The sequence below is a fragment of the Mobula birostris genome, chromosome 14 (assembly GCF_030028105.1).
Source record: "Mobula birostris isolate sMobBir1 chromosome 14, sMobBir1.hap1, whole genome shotgun sequence".
NCBI lineage: Eukaryota > Metazoa > Chordata > Chondrichthyes > Myliobatiformes > Myliobatidae > Mobula > Mobula birostris.
This window is the reverse complement of record NC_092383.1, coordinates 31,192,479-31,216,156: the sequence shown is the minus strand read 5'-3', so window position 1 is coordinate 31,216,156 and position 23,678 is coordinate 31,192,479. Positions and strand designations below refer to the sequence as shown.

At 39.5% G+C, this 23,678-nt stretch overlaps 1 protein-coding gene across 1 annotated transcript in view; it reads left to right on the top strand.

Moving 5' to 3' along the window:
- LOC140209807 (hepatoma-derived growth factor-related protein 3-like) overlaps nucleotides 1–23,678 on the top strand; it is a 137,155-nt gene that overhangs the window by 31,739 nt on the left and 81,738 nt on the right. The gene's annotated exons all lie outside the window — the stretch shown is intronic.

Here is a 23,678-nt window from a genome sequence, read left to right as displayed (position 1 = left end):
AGACTTATCACATAAAACTTAAAGACATTAAGCTCCGTTTAAAAACAAGTCCCTCTTTAAAAATTTCGTGATACCTTGTTAATTAGTTTCATTGCACAAGTTACTGAAGAATATTGTTCGTACTTTTGATTTACAAGTTTGATTTGACAATTTATTTTTAAGAATTATGTTAAACATGCAGGGTAAAAGCTGTATTTATGTATGCATTGTGCTACTTATGATACAAAAGTACAATCATATTTAGAAACCATAGAAAAACTACAGCACAGAAACAGGCCTTTTGGCCCTTCTTGGCTGTGCCGAACCATTTTCTGCCTAATCCCACTGACCTGCACACGGACCATATCCCTCCATACACCTCCCATCCATGTATCTGTCCAATTTATTCTTAAATGTTAAAAAAGAACCCGCATTTACCACCTCATTCCATACCCCCACCACTCTGTGTGAAGAAGCCCCCACTAATGTTCCCTTTAAACTTTCCCCCCTCACCCTTAACCCATGTCCTCTGGTTTCTTTCTCCCCTTGCCTCAGCGGAAAAAGCCTGCTTGCATTCAGTCTATCTATACCCATCATAATTTTATATACCACTATCAAATCTCCCCTCATTCTTCTACGCTCCAGGGAATAAAGTCCTAACCTATTCAACCTTCCTCTGTAACTGAGTTTCTCAAGTCCCGGCAACATCCTTGTAAACCTTCTCTGCACTCTTTCAACCTTATTTATATCCTTCCTGTAATTTGGTGACCAAAACTGAACACAATACTCCAGATTCGGCCTTACCAATGCCTTATACAACCTCATTTGTCTCTAATTGGATATTTAGTGTTTCCACCCTGAGTTTTCCAGAAGCACAAAAGCAAAATGTTATGTATGCTGAGACTTTCCAGTCAAATGTTTGTTTTCTGTTGCTTGTCATTTCTTCCCAGATATTACTTGGTGAATAGTGGCATAATTTCTTAATCCTTTGTGATTGCAGTCAGTTTATATAAAGGTTTCAGAAAAAAAGACTTTGATGCAAAGAAATAATACTCCTAGCAGTTATGGTGGAAATCTAAATTTTAAGGATTACATTTTATCATCTTAAACCTGACATGTATCACATTGACTCTGAACAAACAACATAGTGTCTAATTCTCTATAATGTCATTGATCATCATAAGTTGGATGATGTTGCCTTTTATTCTTAAAAAAACATGGATATAATGGAAATTCAATCTCAATCTTCAGAATAATGAAGGACCTACACTATGTCCCTGAGGATAAGCAATTTTAATTAGATTGACTAAAAAGAACAAGTGAGTGTTATTTCATCAGTTTATATATGCTTAGATCTAGATTAGAAGTCAGAGGTTTTTCTTTTTGCAGAGAATCATCAGTTGTCAAAGCATGTCTCCATCTAATGTAATAAGCAAGAATTAATTACAACTATTCAAAAAGGATTTCAACAGACTCTGGCTGATAAGTATCACAGCAAACAAAAGCTGGTGACAAGTGAAGAACATGGTCAGTGGTCACTGAGGTCATCTGAAACAGAATAAAATACAGTAGCTGTTGGAAAGCTAAAATATGCTTGGTGATTTGCATAATAAATGATTATTTTTCTTTGTTTCTCTCTGCCAGGAGGTAATTGGGCCTCTGGTAGGTATGTAGATATGAGGAATTACAGTGCTTGCTTCCACTGTTGAAGTCAATCGAATAAATTTCAAGAGGCAGGGTATACTGCTCAGCAATTCAACTCCACTAACTAGGAGTTGCAGTTTTGATTTTTATTAGCTTTCTGAGATATGAGAAACACAGGCAAGACGGCTATTTACTACCTCCCTCATTAACTGCCCAGGACGCAGCGGTATGCCATTGCCCTTATATGCTGGTGAAGATATTTCCACAGTGTTTTGGGAAGAGCGTTCTTGAATTAAGAATCAGTGTTAATACAGGAATAATAGTTGTTTCTGAATCAGGGCGGTTTGGAGAGGAACCTGGAGATAATGTGTTCAACTACACCTCCTGCTATTAACTTTAGTGATTGTGGAAGCTGTGCGTTTGGGCAGCGCTGTTGGAATAGCGAAGGTGAAAAATGCAGCAGAAGTTTGTAGATGGCACTGTGCACTGGTGGTGGAGGAAAATAATGTTTATTTGGTTGTTGGGATACCAAGTGGGCTACTTAGTCCGGATGCAGTTGAGCTTCTGGAGTGTTGTTGATGCTGCACTGATCTGTGTGATGTGAATCCAACACATTCCTGACTGGCTTTGTAGATAATAGAAAAGTTTTTGTCATATCAAGTGATAATGGTCATTCCTTTCCCTTCACTTTCATATTTCCTTTCATTCTTTAAGGTAGTCATCTGTAATGCTATATTGGAAATACTAGATCAATTAATCAAAATCAGGTTTAATATCATCGGCATTTGTCGTGAAATTTGTTAACTTAGCAGCAGTGCAATGCAGTACATAACAATATAGAAAAAATAAGTAAATCAATTACAGTAAGTATATATATGTATATTAAATAGTTAAATTAAAAATAGTGCAAAAACAGAAATAATAAAAAAGTGAGGTAATGTTCATGGGTTCAATGTCCATTTAGGAGAATAAGGGTAAGCTTTGAATTAAGAGTGTTTAATATTTGGTAACAGTTGCCTTTAGGATGGAAAGTAGTACTAGAGAATATTTTATGGGAACACTTGCATTGATGTATTTTTGATTTTTTTGATTACATGACTTATTTACAACATTTAAATGACATTTGAGAATAAGCTAATAATTTAGAAATTGGTAAATTAATAAAGGTTTAGTTCTGGAAATGTAATGGAGACATCTCACTCTCTATATGGTGAATTGTAATGACTACTTTAATAGCCACTAAGGGCGAACATGTCTCTGATCAGAAAATTTGCAGAGCCATCAGAGATTCACATTTTGAGAGGAGGCCAATTCCCTTCTACATGCCTCCACTCACATGGGATTGGAATATCTTTGTGACCTATTAGTTTGCCAGGTCAGCATGTGGCCCTGCAAGATACAGTGCAAATACTTCATACAACTTAGTGGTGGAAATAGGCCATTGGCTAGAAAGCTAGCTTTGGTAAATTATGCACAAGATTATTTAAAAACATGACTAAGATGCTTTTCAAACCCTCTTGTTTAGCTAACATCCGTTAGGAAATTAAATAGACATCTAAGCAATAAGATAGTTATCTGGTAATGTCCCTGGGCCAATATTTTCAGCATGCAATCTATTTCTTACAATTAGAAGGGTGAGTTGAAAAATATACCTGTTGTGGTGATTGATTTTAGAGGCATTCCCTTGCCCCTAAAATCAGTTATAAAAACGGGCTGTCCAGAGCAGAGTCAAGGACCACAAAGGTAACTGGGTGGAACTCCTTGAGATGAAGCTAATGCCATTCTATACCTCTTTTGGCTAAAACCTTGATCAATTCAAGAAAACGGCTAAAGAGGAGACCCTTCTGCTTGCTGTCAGATCTGAACTATGCAATCTCGCTGTCACTTCTTTGTTTGACCAACTAAGCCAGCTTCAGTTACAAATTGCATATTCATGTTGTGTGTCTTGCACAGTCAAATTTTATAATAATTGTTGCAACTATTGTTTTTGTTTGTGAGCAAATTGAACAGATTATTCAGCCGCTCTTTCTGCTTTTGTTATATTGAGAGTAAACGCTTTACAGGTTCCACCCTGTCTCAATAGTGAAACAATTTTGATCAAATGGAATACTTCGTAGTTTTTACAAAGGCAAACTATCCTGCCACTTTTCTTTTGACTTGCCGACAGCCTTTGGCATGGTTCATCATGCCCCTTCCTCCAGAACATCTTCTGGCATTGTTGGGTGATGCCAATGCAATCAAATAGGTTCATTCTTGTCTATCCATTCAGAGCTAGAATTATTTCTGCATGGGGTTTTCTTCCAGCTTCTGCACAGTTAGCAGTGATGTTCAATGGTTTATTACTGAATGATTCCTGTTTCTTATTTATAAACTTACTCAAAGGCACAAGATTAGTTTCCACATGAACAATGATAATTCCCAAATCTACCTCAGCAATGACTTCCTTGATGTCAATACCGCCTCGCATCCATTGGAGATTTAACAGGAAAGTACAGAACAGAAACAGGCCCTTCAGCCCATCTAGTCTGTAGTGAACCATCTCCCTACGTATGGGTGCATGGTCATTGTCTTTGATTCCTGCCATAATTTCAATATCAACACCATCCTTCTGCCAGGCAACTGCCTGATTTTGCATCAGACTTCTCACATCACTAATATTGTAGTCTTCTCAGGATGACGTTTACACAGTTTCTTGATATACATACTAGTGGCTAATTGAATTTCCCGATGTGATTTAGTAAGATACCACAACAACTGTATGACAGAGCAGACTGAAAAGCTTGAGCATATAGACATTAAGAAAGAGGATGTTCTAGAGCTTTAGGAAAGCATCAAGTTGGATAAGTCACCAGGACTGGACAAGATCTACCCCAGGCTACTGTGGGAGGTGAGGGAGGAGATTGCTGAGCCTCTGGCAATGATCTTTACGTCATCAATGGGGCAGGAGAGGTTCTGGAGGATTGGCGGGTTGCAGATGTTGTTCCCTTATTCAAGAAAGGGAGTAGGGATAGCCTAGGAAATTATAGACCAGTGAGTCTTACTTCAGTAGTTATTAAGTTGATGGAGAAGATCCTGAGAGGCAGGACTTATGATCATTTGGAGAGGAATAATATGATTAGGAATAGTTAGCATAGCTTTGTCAAAGGCAGGTTGTGCTTGATGACCCTGATAGAATTTTTTGAGGATGTGACTAAACACATTGATGAAGGTTGAGCAGTGGATGTAGTGTATATGGATCTCAGCAAGGCATTTGTGAAGGTCTCCCATACAAGGCTTATTGAGAAAGTAAGGAGGCATGGGATCTAAGGGGACCTTGCTTTGTAGATCCAGAATTGGCTTGCCCACAGAAAGCAAAGAGTGGTTGTAGACGGATCATATTCTGCATGGAGGTCAGTGACCAGTGGTGTGCCTCAGGGATCTGTTCTGGGACACCTTCCCTTTGTGATTTTTATAAATGACCTGGGTGAGGAAGTGGAGGGATTGGTTAGTAAATTTGCTGATGACACAAAGGTTGGGGGTGTTGTGGATAATGTGGAGGGCTATCAGAGGTTACAGTGGGACATCGATAGGATGCAAAACTGGGCTGAAAAGTGGCAGATGTAATTCAACCCAGGTAATTGTGAGGTGGTTCATTTTGGTAGGTTAAATATGATAGCAGAATATAGTATTAATGGTAAGACTGTTGGCTGTGTGGAGGATCAGAGGGATCTTGGGGTCTGAGTCCATAGGATACTCAGAGCTGCTGTGCAGGTTGACTGTGTGGTGAAGAAGGCATACAGTTCATTGGCCTTCATCAACCGTGGGTTTGAGTTCAAGGGCCATGAGGTAATGTTACAGCTGTATAGGACCCCGGTCAGATCCCACTTGGAGTGCTGTGCTCAGTTCTGGTCACCTCACTACAGGAAGGATGTGGAAACTATAGAAAGGGTGCAGAGGAGATTAAAAAAGGATGTTGCTTGGATTGGGGAGCATGTCTTATGAGGATAGGTTGAGTAAACTTGGCCTTTCCTCCTTGGAGCGACGGAGGATGAGAGGTGACCTGATAGAGGTGTTCAAAATGATGAGAGGCATTGATTGTGTGGATAGTCAGAGGTTTCTTCTCAGGGCTGAAATGGCTAACACGAGAGGGCACAGTTTTGAGGTGCTTGGAAGTAGGTACAGAGGAGATGTCAGGGGTAGGTTTTTTATGTAGAGAGTGGTGAGTGCATGGAATGGGCTGCCAGCTACGGTGGTGGAGGCGGATACGATAGGGTCTTTTACACGGAGCTTAGAAAAATAGAAGGCTATGGGTAGCCCTAGGTAATTTCTAAAGTAAATACATGTTCGACACAGCATTGTGGGCCAAAGGGCCTGTATTGTGCTATAGGTTTTCTATATTTATACATTTCTATGTTTCTAACAGTTACTATGGAAAAGAGAAGCTTATGATAAGGAATGTAGTATATGTATGTGGTAGGTTGACCAGGTAAACATGAAAAAGAATAGGAATAAATGTTTTTCTGCTTAGCAGGATGTTACAAGTGGTGTGCGACAGGTAGTGATGTTATGAACTCAACTTTTTACTGAACATATGAATGCTTTAGAAAAAGAAACTAATGAGATGCTTGCTAAAAGATAGGAAAGACTTTTACACAGAGAAATGTGGGTGCCTTGACTGAACTGCTAAGATTGTTGGGGAAGCAGGTACAATAGAGGTTTTTAAGAATATACAGTGAATGGTGGGATATAGATATGTGAAAGCAGAAGGGACTGTTTTACTTAGGCATCATTAGCTTGATTAGTACAGCATAAAATGATGGGCTGAAGAGCCTGATTCCTGTGCTGTGTTGAAACAAAATCAGTTTATTATCACTGTGATATAATGACACAAAATGTGTTGTTTTGCAATATCAGTACAGTGCAAAGGCATGAAGTCACTATAAATTACCAAAGCATGTGCTAAAAAAGGAATGATGAAGATGTGGTCATAGGTTTATAAATCAGATCATAGACCAGAAATCTGATGATGAAGGGGAAGGAGTTGTTCCTCAAGCATTGAATGATTTTGTGCTGTATGATCTAATTCCTGCTGTATGTGTAATCCCTGTTGTATGTTCTATATTTTGGAAGCTGATACAAACGCGCTTCTTGATAGCTTACGTGAGTGGGTAAGAATCTGGATAATAGATGTAAAGTGGGAAAATGTGAAATTGTCCATTTTGGCATGAGAAATAATAAAAGAGCTTATTATCTAAATGTCTGAGCTCCGAGGTGCAGAGAGGGGGAGCCAACTGCATATTTCACAGAATATGATGGAAGTCAGTCATGATGCTTTCCGTTAGTTCTCTGGGCTCTGGGAGGAGTCCAGTGAAAATATCTGATTGAGCTCCTACAATTATTTGAGTGGATTTGTTCTGAAATATGGGATGAATATCATCAGAGCCAGAAACCTGGGCCTCAGTAACCTCCTTAGTATATTCTCTGCATTCATGTTTGAACTGTATCACCCTTCCTGGGAATTTCCCTCCTTCCCATTATCCCACCACTGCATTACTTCTTTTGAGAATACCTTTGAAAAATCATAGCTAGATCTTTATCAATTTTTCTATCTTAGAATACAACTTCTGCTTTGTTAAGTCATCTGCGCTTCTCTATGTTCACTGCTGACGTATTAGAAGAATGCTTTTCCGTTCTTACTTAAGTTTAGAGCTGTGTTATCTGTGCTAACCTCCAGATTTGTAAGTAAGTAGACATTTGGGACTAGCAAATGTGCTGTATTACAGAAGTTGCAGTAATATTAAATGGTATTTAAGTTGTACAATCTGTAACACATCCCTCTTGGACAAGCTCCATGGCTTTTTTTCCCTCTCTCTCATATTGTTACTGTCTGCTAGTAAGAGGAGATTAAAATTGATGTACCATTGGAGAGCAGTTTAAATGATGATGTGCTATTTATGATTTTAGGCCATTCTTTTCTTGATTTCAACAGGTCTTTACAAAAGTTGGAATTCAAAGTTCAAAGTAAAGTTTATTCTCAAAATACATATATGTCACCATTAACAACGCTGAGATTCAATTGTTGAGGACAGACTCAACTATGGAATAATAACTATAACAGACTTAGTGAAAGACCACCCAACTAAGTCATCAAATCAGAGTGCAGAAGACATCAAACTGCCCAAATAGAAAAAGAAGAAACAATAATATAAATAAATGAGCAATATATATCTAGAACATGAGATGAAGTGTCTTTGAAAGTGAGTCTATTGGTTGTGGGAATATTTCAATGATGGGGAAAGTGAATTTATCCCATTTTGTTCCAACAGCCTGACAATTGAGGGGTAGTAACTGTTCCTCTACCTGGTGGTGCAAGTCCTGAGGCTCTTGTACTTTCTTTTTAATGGCAACAGCAAAAAGAGTGCAGATGTAACTAACATAAACAAAAACTTAATTATGCAAGATACTATCAATGGAATAGAAATATCAGGGTTGACACCATCTAGAACTTGGACAGTTTGTCTAGCCAGATGTTACAAAATGTTACAGGTGTAAACAAAATCAGCAAAATAAATTTTGTGACAAAGTTACAGCCAGCATGGTAGTGAATAATACTTGCGATAGTTTGTGAAATTTTGTTACTATTATTGAGAGACATGATATGCTAAATAATTACAAATGTCAAATTTTCTAAAGAACATTAACTTAATTGATACTATGGCATGGAGCCAACAACTTATTTCATTTTTTTTCTGGTGCAATTTTCAGATGACTGCTGAAAGAAGGGTACTCATCATCTCATTATGTGTATCAACATTTTAAGATATTTTAAAACATTATGTCTGTGCCGATGGTGTAGTGGCATCCGCATCAGACTCTGGAGAGAGAGGTCCTTAGTTTGAAGCCAAGTAATACTTGTGCTGGGTTGAGCAGCAAGCTAGCAACTCAGGCAAATGCAAAGGAAATGAATGGCAAGGTTGCTGCCCGAAGCACCAATTTGGTGTGGGGAGGAACTTTAAAATGTTGTAGAGTTTTGTTGGGTATTTTTGCAATTTTGTTAAAAAGGCCAATTAAAGAAATTCTTTGTGAATATCCTTATTACATTATTCTATGGTTCAAAGTACTCCTTGCTTTTCACAATTTCACTTTGCTTTATATATTTTTAATTATGCAATTAATTGAATGCCATCCGTACAGATCATTTCATCCCAGCAATGCATTGAGGTAGTACACAAGAAAAGCAGTAACAGAATACAGAATAAAGTGTATCAGTGTTTGATTGTAGCCACAAGTAAATGTGGAGACAGTTCTTTGGATCAATATACGTAGTTCACTTTGGCCAAGAGTACGGATATTGTCCAATGAGAAGAAAGAGAAAATTGTCCATTATTTTAGCAAATTTTTTAATAGCCTGGAATTCATTATTGAATTTATTCATGGCTTTTGTTCTGGTTCTGCAGGTTAATGATATGCTTGTGCATGCTTAATGTTTAACGTTTACACCTAGTGTGGTCAGGGCTGGGTTACAATGGTCACTAATGGCTCTCACTTCAGGAATTCAATCATTGATTGTTAGTGCTTATCCCGCTGCTGTTTTACAGAGGAATGAACTAAAGTAGTTGTATATTTAAACATGTCGGGAGTCACATTCATGATAGCATGCTGGACTATAAATTGACTGAAGTCAGTGTACTGGAAAAGCCCTGATAGCTCCAGCTAGTGGTTTTCTAAATGTGGGTTACACTTATGGCCCTTTCTTCAGCCAAGTGCTGCATCTCAGAATGTGTACAGTCGAATTCGGGTATTTAGCTATGTCTTTGAGTTGAGGGTGTGCTTTGTTATATTGTGAAACCCTATGTCCCTGTCTCTTTAAATAAGTGTTAAAAGATCTTATTTTTTTTATTTCAAAATATACTTTATTCAAAAATAAATATATACAATAAACCATTCAATAACTTTTCATCCTTTACATACGTTTCCATTATACTCAGTAAAATATCCGTGTTTATAGCCACCCACGTGGCACTCCAGTAGTTCAGCTTAGCATCTCATTGTTGAGGGGTATACTCCTCGCCCACCGACCCCTCCCACTCCCACGGGTGGAGAAAACCTATACTGTGGTCCTTCCCCACCGGGCCCTTGCAGTGGCTGCACCAAGTTTCAGTGCGTCCCTCAGCACGTACTCCTGCAGCCGAGAATGTGCCAGTCGGCAGCATTCTCCCACGGACATCTCCATGTGCTGGTAGATCATCAAGTTTCGGGCTGACCAAAGAGCGTCTTTCACCGAGTTGATGATCTGCCAGCAGCACCGGATGTTGGTCTCCGTGTGCGTTCCCGGGAACAGCCCTTAGATCAGAGAGTCCTCTGTTACGCAGCTGCTGGGGATAAAACGTGACACTAGCCCGTCCATCCTCCTCCACACCCTCTTTGCGAACTGGCAGTGTGCAAAGAGGTGGGTCACAGACTCCTCCTCACTGCAGTCCTCCCGTGGGCAGTGGGGTGCGGGGACGACATTCCGGGCGTACAGGAGGGCTCTGACTGGGAGGGCCCCTCTCACCGCCAGCCAGGCGAGGTCTTGGTGACTGTTGGTGAGATCTGGCGATGAGGCATTTTGCCAGATGAACTGGACAGTCTGCTCAGGGAACCACCCCACTGTGTCCATCACGTCCTTGTCCTGCAGTGCCTGCAGGACACTTCGTGCCGACCACTGCCTGATGGCCTTGTGGTCAAAGGCGTTCTCCTGGAAGAACTTTGCTACGTGGGACAGGTATGCTGGCAACGACCAGCTGACTGGGGCGTTGCGCGGGAGTGGGGCCAGACCCATCCTTCGTAGCCAGGGCGACAAGTAGAACCTGGGCACATAGTGGTACTTGGTGCCCACATACCTGGGCTCTACACACAACCTGATGCAGCCACATACGAAGCTGGCCATCAGGGTGAGGGCGACATTGGGGATGTTCTTGCCCCCGTTGTCCAGGGACTTGTGCATGGCGGTCCGTCTCACCCGCTCCATCTTGGATCCCCAGACGAATCTGAAGACAGCCCGGGTGATTTCCGAGCTGTAGGAGCGGGGGACGGGCCAGACCTGCGCCAAGTACAGCAGCCCTGAGAGCACCTCACACCTGATGACCAGGTTCTTGCCCGTTATCGACAGGGAGCGCCCTCCCCACAGTCCCAGTTTCTGTTTCACCTTGGCAGTCAGATCTTATTCACTATCTGAAAGAACTAATATTACCCTCTTCCGAGAAGTGGCTCTGCTCTTGGACTCTCGGTTTACTCTGTGTAATACTTCTTTACGATCGTGATAGCTGTCTCCTCACCCATCTCATGCAGATTTAAATGCTCAAGAGTCTCATCTGCACTATCAACTGGCACAAATCTAGCTGCAGTCAAGCATCGCAAATCAGTTTTGCCTTCTGTAAATTTGGTATGAAAGTCCAAAGGGTGGATTACCTCTCCAAGGAAAGGAGCCAATGCCATGGTTTCTAGGCAGGAATCAGCTCTTCATTCAAATGCCTTTTATAGCAGAATTGATGCAGCACAAAATGACTATGCTATTAAACCCATAATTATGAATATGTCTTTCAATAGAATTTCATTCCAGTTCCAAATATCTACTTGAAATGATATTGGTACAGAAACAAATGTCATTTCCATAATTGAAATGCAATATAAAATTGTATTTATCATTTATTTTAATTTACAGCTGTAGAAAATGTAGATCTTGTGCATACAATATATCTATTAATGGCTGTTGCAGTCTTACCATTATACATTTTTCTGATTTGTGAATTATGTTGAAAAGTGCTGGGAATGAAAACTTTAATCACATTATTTTAAGGGTCAAAATTAATTGTCTTTGGTGAGTGCAGTGGAATTGAATAACTTATTTAAATTGCATTGATTATACAATAACTACAAACGTTTGTATATTATCATGGCACTTTGAACTATCAGGATAGGGAGCCCAAACCAGATGGAACATGATTTTATTCATCCAGCAGTTCCCATAATCTGCAGCAAAATACTCATCTGATAAAAAGCAATCATGAAGCAGTTCCTTGGGGGATAAACAACAGCACAGTATGCCAAGATCTGGCTGCTTTAAGCTTCTTGTCTTTCCTTGAAGGGAAGACTCATTGGATCTGTTTAAAAGGCTGAGCTTCAGGATTGGTCCTACAGGACATCTGTCATGGACTGCATTTCTAGCCATGGTTGATATACCAAGTGCAACGTACACTTCTGCTCAGTTACTTGTTTTTCACTAAGTGACAGCTGCAATCTTTGATTGCCTCCAAATGTAGCTCATTGACAGTGGAGAGGTGAAGCATAAAAAGGATAGCCAGAAATTTATAAATGAGCACCAATCTAAACTAGAGTGACAAATGCAGCAAATAATAATCAGGGAAGTCCGAGTAAACCCCTGACCTGTGTGATGCATCATGTTATCCTCTGAAGAATATATGTTGATTGCATGCAGTTGAATATCACAAGAGCATATCCACAGTACCTCTTAGATAACAAAGTAACTCTAGGCACAGATTAGAAGAAGGAAATGAACCTCCAAGAGGCTTTAAAAGTCGAAAGAATATCATAGGAGAATTCTAGAGGGTAACCGTATGATGACTTGTGGGAGCAGATGCCAGTATTAAGACGAATGCCATTGGAAAGAGTACACCACAATAACAAACTTTTTTATTTATATATACAGCTTCTCTAATGAGCAACACATCCCACCATACTTCTCAGAACTGTTACCTAACCATTTATTGAAAAATATTAAGCTAAGTGGCTGGTCAAGATGGCGCCAGTAAACAGTGCTTCCTCAGACAACGTCTTCCACATAGTCCACGGATCTGTTAATTTCACTTCTTCTATATCTTTCTTTTTATCTTAAATGTGTTTCTGGAATTGTTAGAGTCTGCGATTTAGTTTGGCAGTCAATTGAGTGATCTAGTGCTCTGCTGTCTCCAAGAAAATTCCGGGAGATAAGACCACACGAGCCCATGGTCAACTTCATTTCGACAATTAAAACATCCATTAATCACCGATTAAAGTGTCACGGAAGATTGAAACATTGATGCAAATGAGAAAGGGGAGTGAATATTCAGCATCAACAACCTGTCTCTCGCTCACTGCTGTGGTGGATGTCCCACTGCTAATGGATAAGGTGTCTGTGTGTGAAGGCCTATTATCATTTGTTGCTCCTGAGGGAAGTTGTCTATGTGTGATGGCCAATTGTTCACTGCTGTGCCTCAGTGTTTGAGTGGTCACTCTCTCCCTTGATGCTGTCGAAGGATGTTTCTGAAGTTCTGAAATTTATGGGTTGGACTCTTTCAGTTTTATGTTTTTTTATATTCAGTGTTTTTGCCCGTCTTTCTTGTTGCTGTTTGCGGGATTTTTTTTCGAGTGGGGGGGGCACGGTTTCATGATTGTGTTGCCATTCTTTCTTGTTGCCATTTGCTGCGATCTGCTAATTTCTTTGTGTGGAGTGGTTGGGGTTTGATGTTCTTGCCACTTGCACGATTTTTTTTTGTGCAGGGGAGGGGATTTGATGTTTCTCCTTGAACTTCCATGGTTTTCCTATTTCATGGCTATCTGGAGAAGACAAATCTCAGAGTTGTAAACTGCATGCCTACTTTGATAATAAATGAACCTTTGAACCTTCTTGAATCTTTAAAGTGTTGATCAAAGAGGCAAGGTTAAGGAGGGGAAAGAGTTAGAAAGTTGAGCTAGAAAATTCCAGGCCTTGGTGGCCAAAGACATAACAACCAATGTTTGGCAATAAAATTTGATCAAGACACCAGTAAGCAAGTGGGCAAAGATTTCAGAAGATTTTGGAACCTCAGGAGATTAGTGAGATAGGAAAGTGTGAAACCACAGACCATTTGACAACAGGAGTGAGGATGTAAAATTGAAACTTTGTTCAATAGGGAACCAGTACTTGTCAATATGTACTGGATAGCAAACAGATGCAGTAGAGTTTTGGATAATCTCAACATATAGTTGAGACCCTGGACAGGAGCACAATAATTGTCAAATCAAAAAGTAATAAAGCCCTGGGTTTCTGCGATGGGTGAATCAGAGCATGGGCAATCAGGCCATCTATAGAGATGGAAGTAAGTTGTCTTGGTAATGGTGCTGAAATACTGTACCAACCTCATTTCAGAGTTCAGTACAACACCAAGGTAGTGAACTGTTTAGTTCAATTTCCAACTGGGAGAGGGATGAATTTGGTAACTCTAAATTTGAATGTGTGATAGAACCAAAGGGAATCACTTCAAATTTTCTGGTATTTATTTGGAGAAAATTTATTCACAGTGCTAAAGAGGATTTACGAGAAAATGGATAGATCCCCTGATCTAGATCACCCTGGGTTTTTGAAGGAAGCGTCAAAGTTGCAGAGGCTGTAGGCATATACAGTATGGAATCTAGCCCTTCAACCTAACCCATGCTAACTAATTTGCTTACCTGAACTTGTTCCATTTGTCTGAATTTGGCCCATATCCTTCTGAACATTTCCTATTCATGTACCTAGCTAAATGTCTTTTAAAGACTGTATCAATCTGTGCATCTTCCTCTGACCCTGCTCTCCACAGACCCACCATCCTCTGTGGGTAAAATGTCCATACTAATGTTCTCCCTTCTCATCTTAAACCTATGCCCTCTAGTTTTTAACACCCTTAACCAGAGAAAATGATCGACTCTCTGACTTGCATACCCATGCCTCTCATGATTTTTATAAACCTCTGTAAGGTAACCACTCAGCCTGTTATGCTCCTGCGAAAACTGTCCACCTTATCGAGTGGCTCCTTTTAATTCAAGCCCTCCAGTCCAGCAACATCCTAGGATACCCTTGATCATTTTCCTTGGATTTAAAAAAAAATTATTTTATTTTTCTTTTCTTGTCTGGGAGACCAACTTTGTTTGTACCTAATAGTAAAATGACCATCAGTAAAGGGCCACATTCTTGAACCAGTGCAGTTCTTAAACAGTCTGACAAGTTGTACACAGGAGAACAGTGGAGGGAGGTGGTGGTGAATGCAGTGGGGTATGATTGGGGTATGTGTACAAATGGTGCTGTGTATCCAGGTGATGTTGCCAAGGAGTAAGATGTAAATAAGAACCAGGATGGCCTTGTGGGTAGATCCTTGGACAATACTGGAATTAGTGATGGGAGTCTGATTTTATACTGAAGAATGCCACTCTCTACTTTTGCATGAAATTATTGCATAACATAATGATTACTTAACCCCTTGAAGTTCTTCAACCATTACTCTTGTGTGCATAGATTACAGGAGAATGGGAAGTGAAGCCATTGCTATTGATTCCTGGTATAGGTTTAAGAGGAAGTAGAGGAAGATGCAAATTCAGGACCAGGTTTGGGCAACCCTCAGAGGCTTTCCCCTAGTCTAGAAGAATGGAAGGAGGCAGTAGAGGAAGCAGTCCATAATGTCACAGTCTTGGTGACATTCACATTTTGGATGGAGGTGATAGTGAAAGAGAAGGTCATGATGAGTTGCAGAAGATAACTTACAGTGAAGAAGCTCGTTGTATTTACATTCTAGCATGACCCTGGAGCAGCTTAGGGACACAAGGGTAATGGTGAAAGAACATGGCAAAGAATAAACAAATAAGGTAAATTGCAAAGTTAGATTAGAAGGTTTGACAGTGGAAGAACAACAATATATTACAAAAGTGCCTAAATTTTCAACAGGTAAATTCTGTTGTGAGAAAGCACCACATAATAATTATTCCACTTCGGCAAAGAAAGGGTAGTGTTAGAGAAAGAAACTTATAATGTTTCAGTGAAGAGTAGTAGACCAAAGGATTGCAAGGATTTATGGGGAAAAGGCAGGTAGGTGGAGCTGAGTCCAGGCCAGATCATCCAAGATCTTGTTGAATGGCAGAGCAGGCTTGACAGGTCAGGTGGCCTACTCCTCCTACTCCTTATGTTTTTAACGATTTAAAAATAAAAGAATGACTGAAGTGAAATTGATTTGGAGAGAGGATGGGTTAATGGACAGCATTTTTTTTTATAAAGCAGAAATAAAGGACCATTTGCTTTCTGACAGGATCAAGAATTGTTTATTAGGTACTTACAATCTGTAGGACTGACTTAAAAATAAGGGAACAATTATAATGTCTCCAGCTTTACTGATAATGCAGAGCTCTGCTAAAACTAACCTGTGAGAAACATGAAATATAAAAGTGAGATATAGAAACAAGTAAATAGCTAAATGAAAGGGGAAGGAAGTGGCAGGTGAGGTGTGATGTTGGTAAATGTGAGATTATTCACTTCAGTAGAAATCAAGAAAACGCTCTTCTTTTTAAAAGGGGAGTATCATGTAAATGTTTAAATTTTGGGGGAAAAAATCAGCAGATGCTGGAAGTCCAAAATAAAACAGAAAAATTTGGAATTAGATAATGGGTCAGACAGCATCTTTGGAAAGAACAAAAGGATAAATAATCTAATTTACCCTTTTGTTCTTTCCAAATAATCTAATAAGGGTAAATGTCACAATTTAACTGTTGACATTCAGAGTGGTGTCCCATTGCAAATAGTTAGAGGTGGTTAGCATGCAGGTGCAGTAAGCAGTTAGTAAATATACATCATATTAGATTTTACACAGAGAAGTTTGTAGTGCAATTGTAAAGAAACCTTGCTACACCTGTAAAGGGCTTTGTGCGGAGTTTGGTTTCCTTATCTTGTTTCTTGTGATGCGGTATATCAATATCTGGGATGAAGAGGATAACCATTGAGGAAGGGATGAGAGGAATAGACCTGTATTTTCTATATGTTATGAAAAATTCTAAATTATTTAATTGAACCTTAGGGTTCCGAAGGAGCTTGATGGTTTAATAGTGAAAGAGAGTTTTCCCATGTCTGGAGAATCTAGACTCTACCCATGAAAATTGAGAGAGGCACAAATTCAGCTGGGCATCAGTGAAAGTCATGGCGCAAGTGAACGTGCAACATGCGAAAGAATTCCTAGAAGTGTGATTTTTCCACAAGCAATTCTGTAAACAAACGCATTGACCTCGATCCCATTTTTGACCCAATCTGGGCAAAATTCCCGACCACAATACACGAAGTTCGCCACACACAGCCAATCAGCAATGAGATTTCCTCCCCACATTGCAATAGAGTTTCCGGAATGATGTCAAATCAGCTGATTGAAATGTGTATAAAGGCCAAACATTCGGAGGACACACCACAATCCACAACACACTGACGATGGTTCCTCACAAGGTAACAAAACGTTTGCAAGTAAATTGCCAAGGACAGAGAATAACTCAACCCAACAATCTACACTCATGCAACATAGCCTCGAGACAACTATCAGTTGTTAAGGATTAATGTCATGAGAAATTTCTTCACTCAGAGACGCTAGATGCTCAGTTGTTGCACACATATAGGAAGGAAATTGATTAGTCTTCAAAACAGAGGTTAATTGACATTGAAGTCAGGAAGTGTAACTGTGGTAGAAGATCAGCCATAACATGTTGAAAAGTAGAACCATCTCATAGGAGGTTGGGGAGGGGCTTATTGTCTATTGCTATTTTTGATTTCTTATGTAAGAGTAGAAACGAAATGATTCGGTTATCTCTGATAATGGTTTAAAATAAAAGTTTAGTCTTTTATCATATTTGTTCAAATGTGCTCTGACAATGAAGGAAGAAAGATGAAGATTGATACAGAAATTAGGATGTGAAGAATTATTGATTTTAATGGAGACTGGGACATCAAAACTGCACTTAAGGATGTCGAAGTAGAAGAGTCAGGAAGTGTTGAAATGACCTGAAACATTTACTTACACATTTTCTTTCTCCATAGTTGCTTCCAGATTGGCTGAGTATTTCAAACGTATTTTGGTTTCTATTTTGATTTTGACTGTCCTGCCTTTAAACATAGATATAATTAGGCTATTTTGCGCATTGAGTCTGCCTTGCCATTCAATCATGGCTGATTTATTTTTCCTCTCAACCCCATTCTCCTGCAGTCCCCCAGTATGCTTTGATGCCCTTACTCATCAAGAAACTATTAACCTCCACTTTAAATAGACACAATGATTTGGCCTATACAGCCATCTGTAATGATTAATTCCACAGCTTCTCACCTGCTGGCAACGGAAATTCCTCCTGATCTCAGATTTAAAGGAATGTCCTTCTATTCTGTGGCTGTGCCATCTGGTTCCAGGCAATCCCACTATTGGAAAACATCTTCATTCTATTCACTCCTTCCAATATTCAATAGGTTTCAAGGAAATCTCCCTCATTCTTCTGAACTCCAGCAAACCCAGGCCCAGAGCCATCAAATTCTCCTTGTACATTAATCCTTTCATTTTCATAAACCTTTGAACCCTCTCTAATGTCAACACATCCATCCTTGGATATTGTGCCCAAAGCTCCTCACAATATTCCAAATGTGGTCTGACCAATGCCTTATATAAAGTCTCAGCATTACATACATTATATATTTTGTGCAGTATTCTAGAAATGAATGCTAATATTGCATTTTCCTTTCTTATTATTGACTCAACTGCAGTTTAACCTCTATGGAATCCTGCATGAGAACTCCAAGTCCCTTTGCAACTCTGATTTCTGAATTCACTCTCTGTTTAAAAGATAGTCTATGCCTTTATTCTTTCTACCTAAGTGCATAACCACGCTTCCCTACACTGCATTCTATCTGCCAGTTCTTTTCTCATTCTCCTAATCTGTCCAAACTCTTCTGCAGTCTCCCAGCTTCCTCAGCCCCTTCACCCATCTTTGTATTATCCACAAACTTGGCCACTAAGTTAGCAATTCTGTTATCCAGATTATTAACATATAATGTGAAATATAGCAGATGAACAGCAACTCCTGCAGAGCAGCGCAAGTCACCGGCACCCAAATAGAAAAGGTCCCCTTTATTCCCCTTCTTTGCCTTCTGCCAGTCAGTCAATTTTCTGTCCATGCTAGTGTCTTTCCTGTAATACCTTGTGCTGTTATCTTGTTTAGCAACCTCATGTGTGGCACCTTGTCAAAGGCCTTCTGAAAATTCAAATAAATCATCTACTGATTCTCCTTTGTCTATCCTGCCTGTTATTTCCTGAAGGAATTCCAACAGAATGTTGATGGGCATCGTATGACGAATCTGATGATGAATTGCACTTGAATTGTACATTCACACAATGCAGTGGGCCAAGAGCTGGACGATGGGATGAATAATGCTGCGTGCCCTCTGGTCAGTGTAGACATGTTAGGCCCAATGGCTGTTCCACTCCATAACCAACATTTATTGCTTTCCTTTAATTAAACTTGAACTTCATGGATGCTGGGTCCCTTTAGTTAAGAGTTAACTGCCTTGCTGAGGTTCTGGAGTGTAGATAAACATGATGGGGTGAGAATTGAAAACTTGCTTCCTTTAAAGACATTAATAAGCCATCTGGGATTTTATGATAGTTCAGTAGTTATGTGGCTGTTATTGCTGATGCCAATTTTTTTTAAAATTCCAGATTTATTTAATTAACTGAATTTAAAATCTCTAGTAGACATTTACAGCTGGTTTGCAAATCCAGTTGCATATTCACAGTGTTGCTGTTTATTATTTTTTAATATACTGTGTATTTTTGCCTGCCTTCTGCTATTGCACAATGTTGCTAGTTAACTTTAGCTATATATCTGACTCATGCTTTATAGAGTGATATTTGTGGAATGTTCACCATTTTGGTTATTTGGTTGTCAGTCTTTGGTGTGAATACTTGTGGTTACTGTTCACTATCCTAGAAGAGAAGTACTGAGAAGGGACTCTGATATAAGCTTTTCATTTTCCAGGCTATCTACAAATTACCATCTTCACCTTTCTCGAGACTTGTAATGTGAAAAAATCTTGCTTTTAGTTTGGAATACTGTTTTCAACTTATGTTGAAATCTTGTGTTACTGCACTATTTTAGTGTCTGCCTTCTTGGGTTAATATTATAAAGAACTCACATCATTTTCAAAATAAAAGCAAGTTCCCCACTAAACTCCTCCACCCCCCCCCCCACCCACAACAGTGTCCTAGACAAAATATATCTATGAGCAAACACTTTGAACTGCAGCATTTCAACGGGATTACTCACCAGTATCTTCTCCAAGGCAAATGGAATACACAATAGATGTTGGCGTAGCCTGCAATGTCGATATGTGAAAAATGATTTAAAAATACAGAGATGAAGAAGCACATTAGCTGCGGATGCTGGGGAATCTGAAACATAAACAGGAGGTCAAATGGCAAAGAGAACAAATATTTCAGATCAATGAATTTTAAAGCAGTTAATCTGGTCTTCAGTCTGATAGCAATTCATAAGAGCTTACTATATTTTTTTCTGATAAATTTAGTTAAAATACTAATTGCTGACAGACTTTCAATATCCACCATTAATTGCCCCTGGTGTTGAGCTGCTGTTTTGAAGCAATGTTGAAGGCATTCCCCCCCCCGCCCCACGAGATATTGTGGAGTTCCGGGATTTAAATGTATTGGTGACGAAGGGATAGTGAATTAATTCCCAGTCTGGATGTTGTACGTCTTCAAAAGGAAACTGCTGGTGATGATTTTCCCTTGCTTCTACTGTCCTTAACCTTGGTCATAGAGGTCACAGATTTGAAAGGCTCTTTTGGAGAAACTTGTCACTTAATTGCGGTAATTATGAAGAAGGCATGCACTGCAACCATATTGATTTAGTGGAGGAGGCAGGGAATGTTTAAGGTGATGGATGGGGTGGCAAGCAACTGTTTTGTCCTGGAAGCTATCAAGATATTGACTTAAAACTGCAATCATGTAGGCAATTACATTATATTTGAGGTTATTTGATCATACTCTTGACTTGTGCCTTGCAAATTGTCAAAAAGCATTTACATACCAGGAGGTGAGTAACTCACCACAGGTTACCTGCTCATGTAACCACAGTATTTATGTCACTGGTCTAATTAAGTCCACGATCCCTTCCTTGATGTTAGTGGTGGGGATCTCAGTGCAGGTGTTGGTAAAAGTTAAGAGCAGGTGTTTCAATAGTCTCTTGCTAGAGATGGTCATTGTGTGGTGTGAAGGTTGCTTCCTTTTCATTGGCATGCTTGAATGTTTGCAAGGTCTTGCTTTTAAATTGGTTTATTGCCTTCAGAGTTCCAAATGGACTTGAACCCCTGACTAATGGTGGAAGGAAGATCATTGAGGAAGTAATTGAGGACCATAACAAATGTTTGAAAATTGGTTGGGGTGTTGTTTAGGTTTTCCCTGGACTTAAAGAAGTAAATAATAAAGATTTTCTGCTATCAGTGTATAAATGTGTTTCTTTCTTCTTTGATCAGTTTATGCTCACTGTGAAGTTTTCATTCAGAGAAGGATTGAAATGTGGTATTTTGCATTTGAATATTTACCTTCTCAATGCAACACTTGTATCCTATTAGGAACAGAATTTAATCCATTGATGGCAGCAAAAAAAAAAATCCTATTTAATGCTGATGAGGTTTAAGGGTTGCTTAAATTTCTTAAACCATAATTTTCTCTGAAGTCAAAATCAAATTTATTGTCATATCTATAAATACACAGGTGCAATGAAAACTTATTTGCATCAGCACCACAGGCATATAGCATCATATAAGCAGTATTTGCAAGAAAAACATAAACTGAACATACACAATATTTACAAGAAAAAGTTAAGAACAAAGAAGTAAATAAATGCACTGAAGCTATTGACTGATTTTATTAAATAGCTGCATAAATGCAATCTGATAGCCTCATTCCATTTATATCTAATTTTCCACTAAATTTTATACATTGAGGAAGGATGAGTCCTCATGTGTGATATATTGTTTAGCCTTGAGATGAATGGTATTGTAGATAGGCTTAATTGTGCTTCAGCACAGCAATCAGAAGCAATGACAAGTTATATTTTCCCAGTATATTTTTAGAATTCCAGTTAGAACTATATGTATAGAATATTTTGAAGTGTCTTGAGTTTTCAGTATTCATACTGTTGACTGGAGAAAGCTTCGGGCTCTTGTGCCACTAATTGAAATGTAGCTGGGAGCTACAGAGTAGCGCAGCTGAGAGAAAACCTGTTTGCCTTTAGGCGATTAAGAAATTCAGTGCAGGATTAGACCAAGCAGCTCCTTCAGAATGCTTTGCCATTCATAAAGATCATGAATGGTCTTCTACCTTACCCCTGTTTTCTAGTCTTGTCTCTATATCCCTCAATTTCTTTTATATCCAGGAAACTATTGTTGTCAATGAATGCGGCAATCGAGCCTCCATGACCCTCTGGGTTACAAAATTCCACAGGTTTTCCACCACCTGAGTGAAGAAGTTTCTCCTCATCTCAGTCCTGAATAACTTATCCCCTTTTCTGAAACTCTTCTCCCTGGTGCTAGGCAGAGGAGGCATTCTCCCTGTATCTAGCTTATCAAGCCCTTGATGTATTTTGTACATTTTGATGGGATCTTGTTTTAGTCTTCTAAGCTCTAAAGAATACTGTTCCAGCATACTCAGGCTTCCCACATTAAGTTACAACTACCATTCCTAGAACCAATCTCCCTTGCAATTTGTCTCTGTCAAGGACATAACTTTTTAGCCAAAGAGAACATAACATTGCAATATTCCAGCTGCTGTCTCAATGAGACCTTACATAATTACACCAGCATTCTTACTCCTGTGTTCACCTGCGATTTGGAAATCGTGTAGAAGCACTCCTGTTAACAGATTGACAATGAATATGTACACTTTGTTGTGTCAGAGGTAAATGTGTAGAGCTTCTGGCTCAATAGTAATTAAATAATCAGAAATATTTTTGCTTCCTTCTCCGTCATAAATCTTGTTTTGTCTTCAGAGGGCTGGGTTTTGACTTTTTGTGGTTGTCTTTGGACCGTGTCACAAACTGACCTCCCTCAACCCAGACTCCATTGCTGTCTCCAGCCACTGACAGAACATCTCAGTGCCAATGTCCTCTTTGACTCTGATCTGAGCCAGTCAGCAATATTACATACGCCCATCTCAGTAATGTCGCTTATTTCTCTCCATGCCTTTGTAATCTGTGGTAGAAAATCATGCTTTTAAAAATTCCCAATGTGGACTGACAAAATCTACGCTCAGCCAGCCTGCCTTGCACCTTGCAGCATCTATAAAGCTCACCTCAACTGAATCTCTGCTACCAATACTTTAATTTATACCAAATCCCATTCACCCACCACCTTTGCAGATCTACATTGACTTCTGCTCATCTTGTATTTATCTGCCATCTTGACAGTGAGCTTTCCTTTCTCTGCAGCTTCCTCAGTCCTTCAACCCTGTGGGGTTTCTGCACTCATGTCTGTGCACATCCCAACTTCCACTTGCTGTCAGTGTCCAGATGCCTTGGCACTGATCTCTGGAGTTGCCTTTCCTTCTGACTTCAAAAGTTTTGGTCTCATCTTTTTGTAGTTGAGTCCTGGTGATTTTTTTTCCTGCAAAGTGCCTTGGGATATATTTATTTATTGATTGATTTTATTTGGAGATACAGCACGAAAGAGGCCCTTTTGGCCCTTCAAGCCCCCTGCCCAGGAACCCACTGGTTTAACCCTAGCCTAATCATGCGATCATTTACAATGACCAATTAACCTGCTAACCGGTATCTCTTAAGACTGTGTGAGGAAACTGGAGCACCCAAAGGAAACTCGTGCGCACGTGAGAAGGAACGTAGAAACTTGCATATGGAGGACACTGGAAATGAACTCTGAACTGTGAAGCTCTGAGCTGTAATAGCATTGTGCTAACTAACTACTATGCAGCCATGGCGCCCCAGATTAAAGGCTGTCAATAAATACAGGCAAATGGATAGAGGGAGGAGAGTTGCCTTAGTGTTGAAGGATTAAGTCACATAATTCAATGGTGTAATGAATGGTAAACAACCAGGGAACTTTAAGTAAAAGGAATAAACTCTCATGTGAGTTGTGTATTTGATCCTGCAATTTTTAGCGGGAAAGTTGTGCAAAAATCAGAAATAGCAAAGAATGCAGCAAAACATTACTGTTTTTAACTTTCATATATAATGCCATTAACAAATAATCTCTTGCCTTGAAA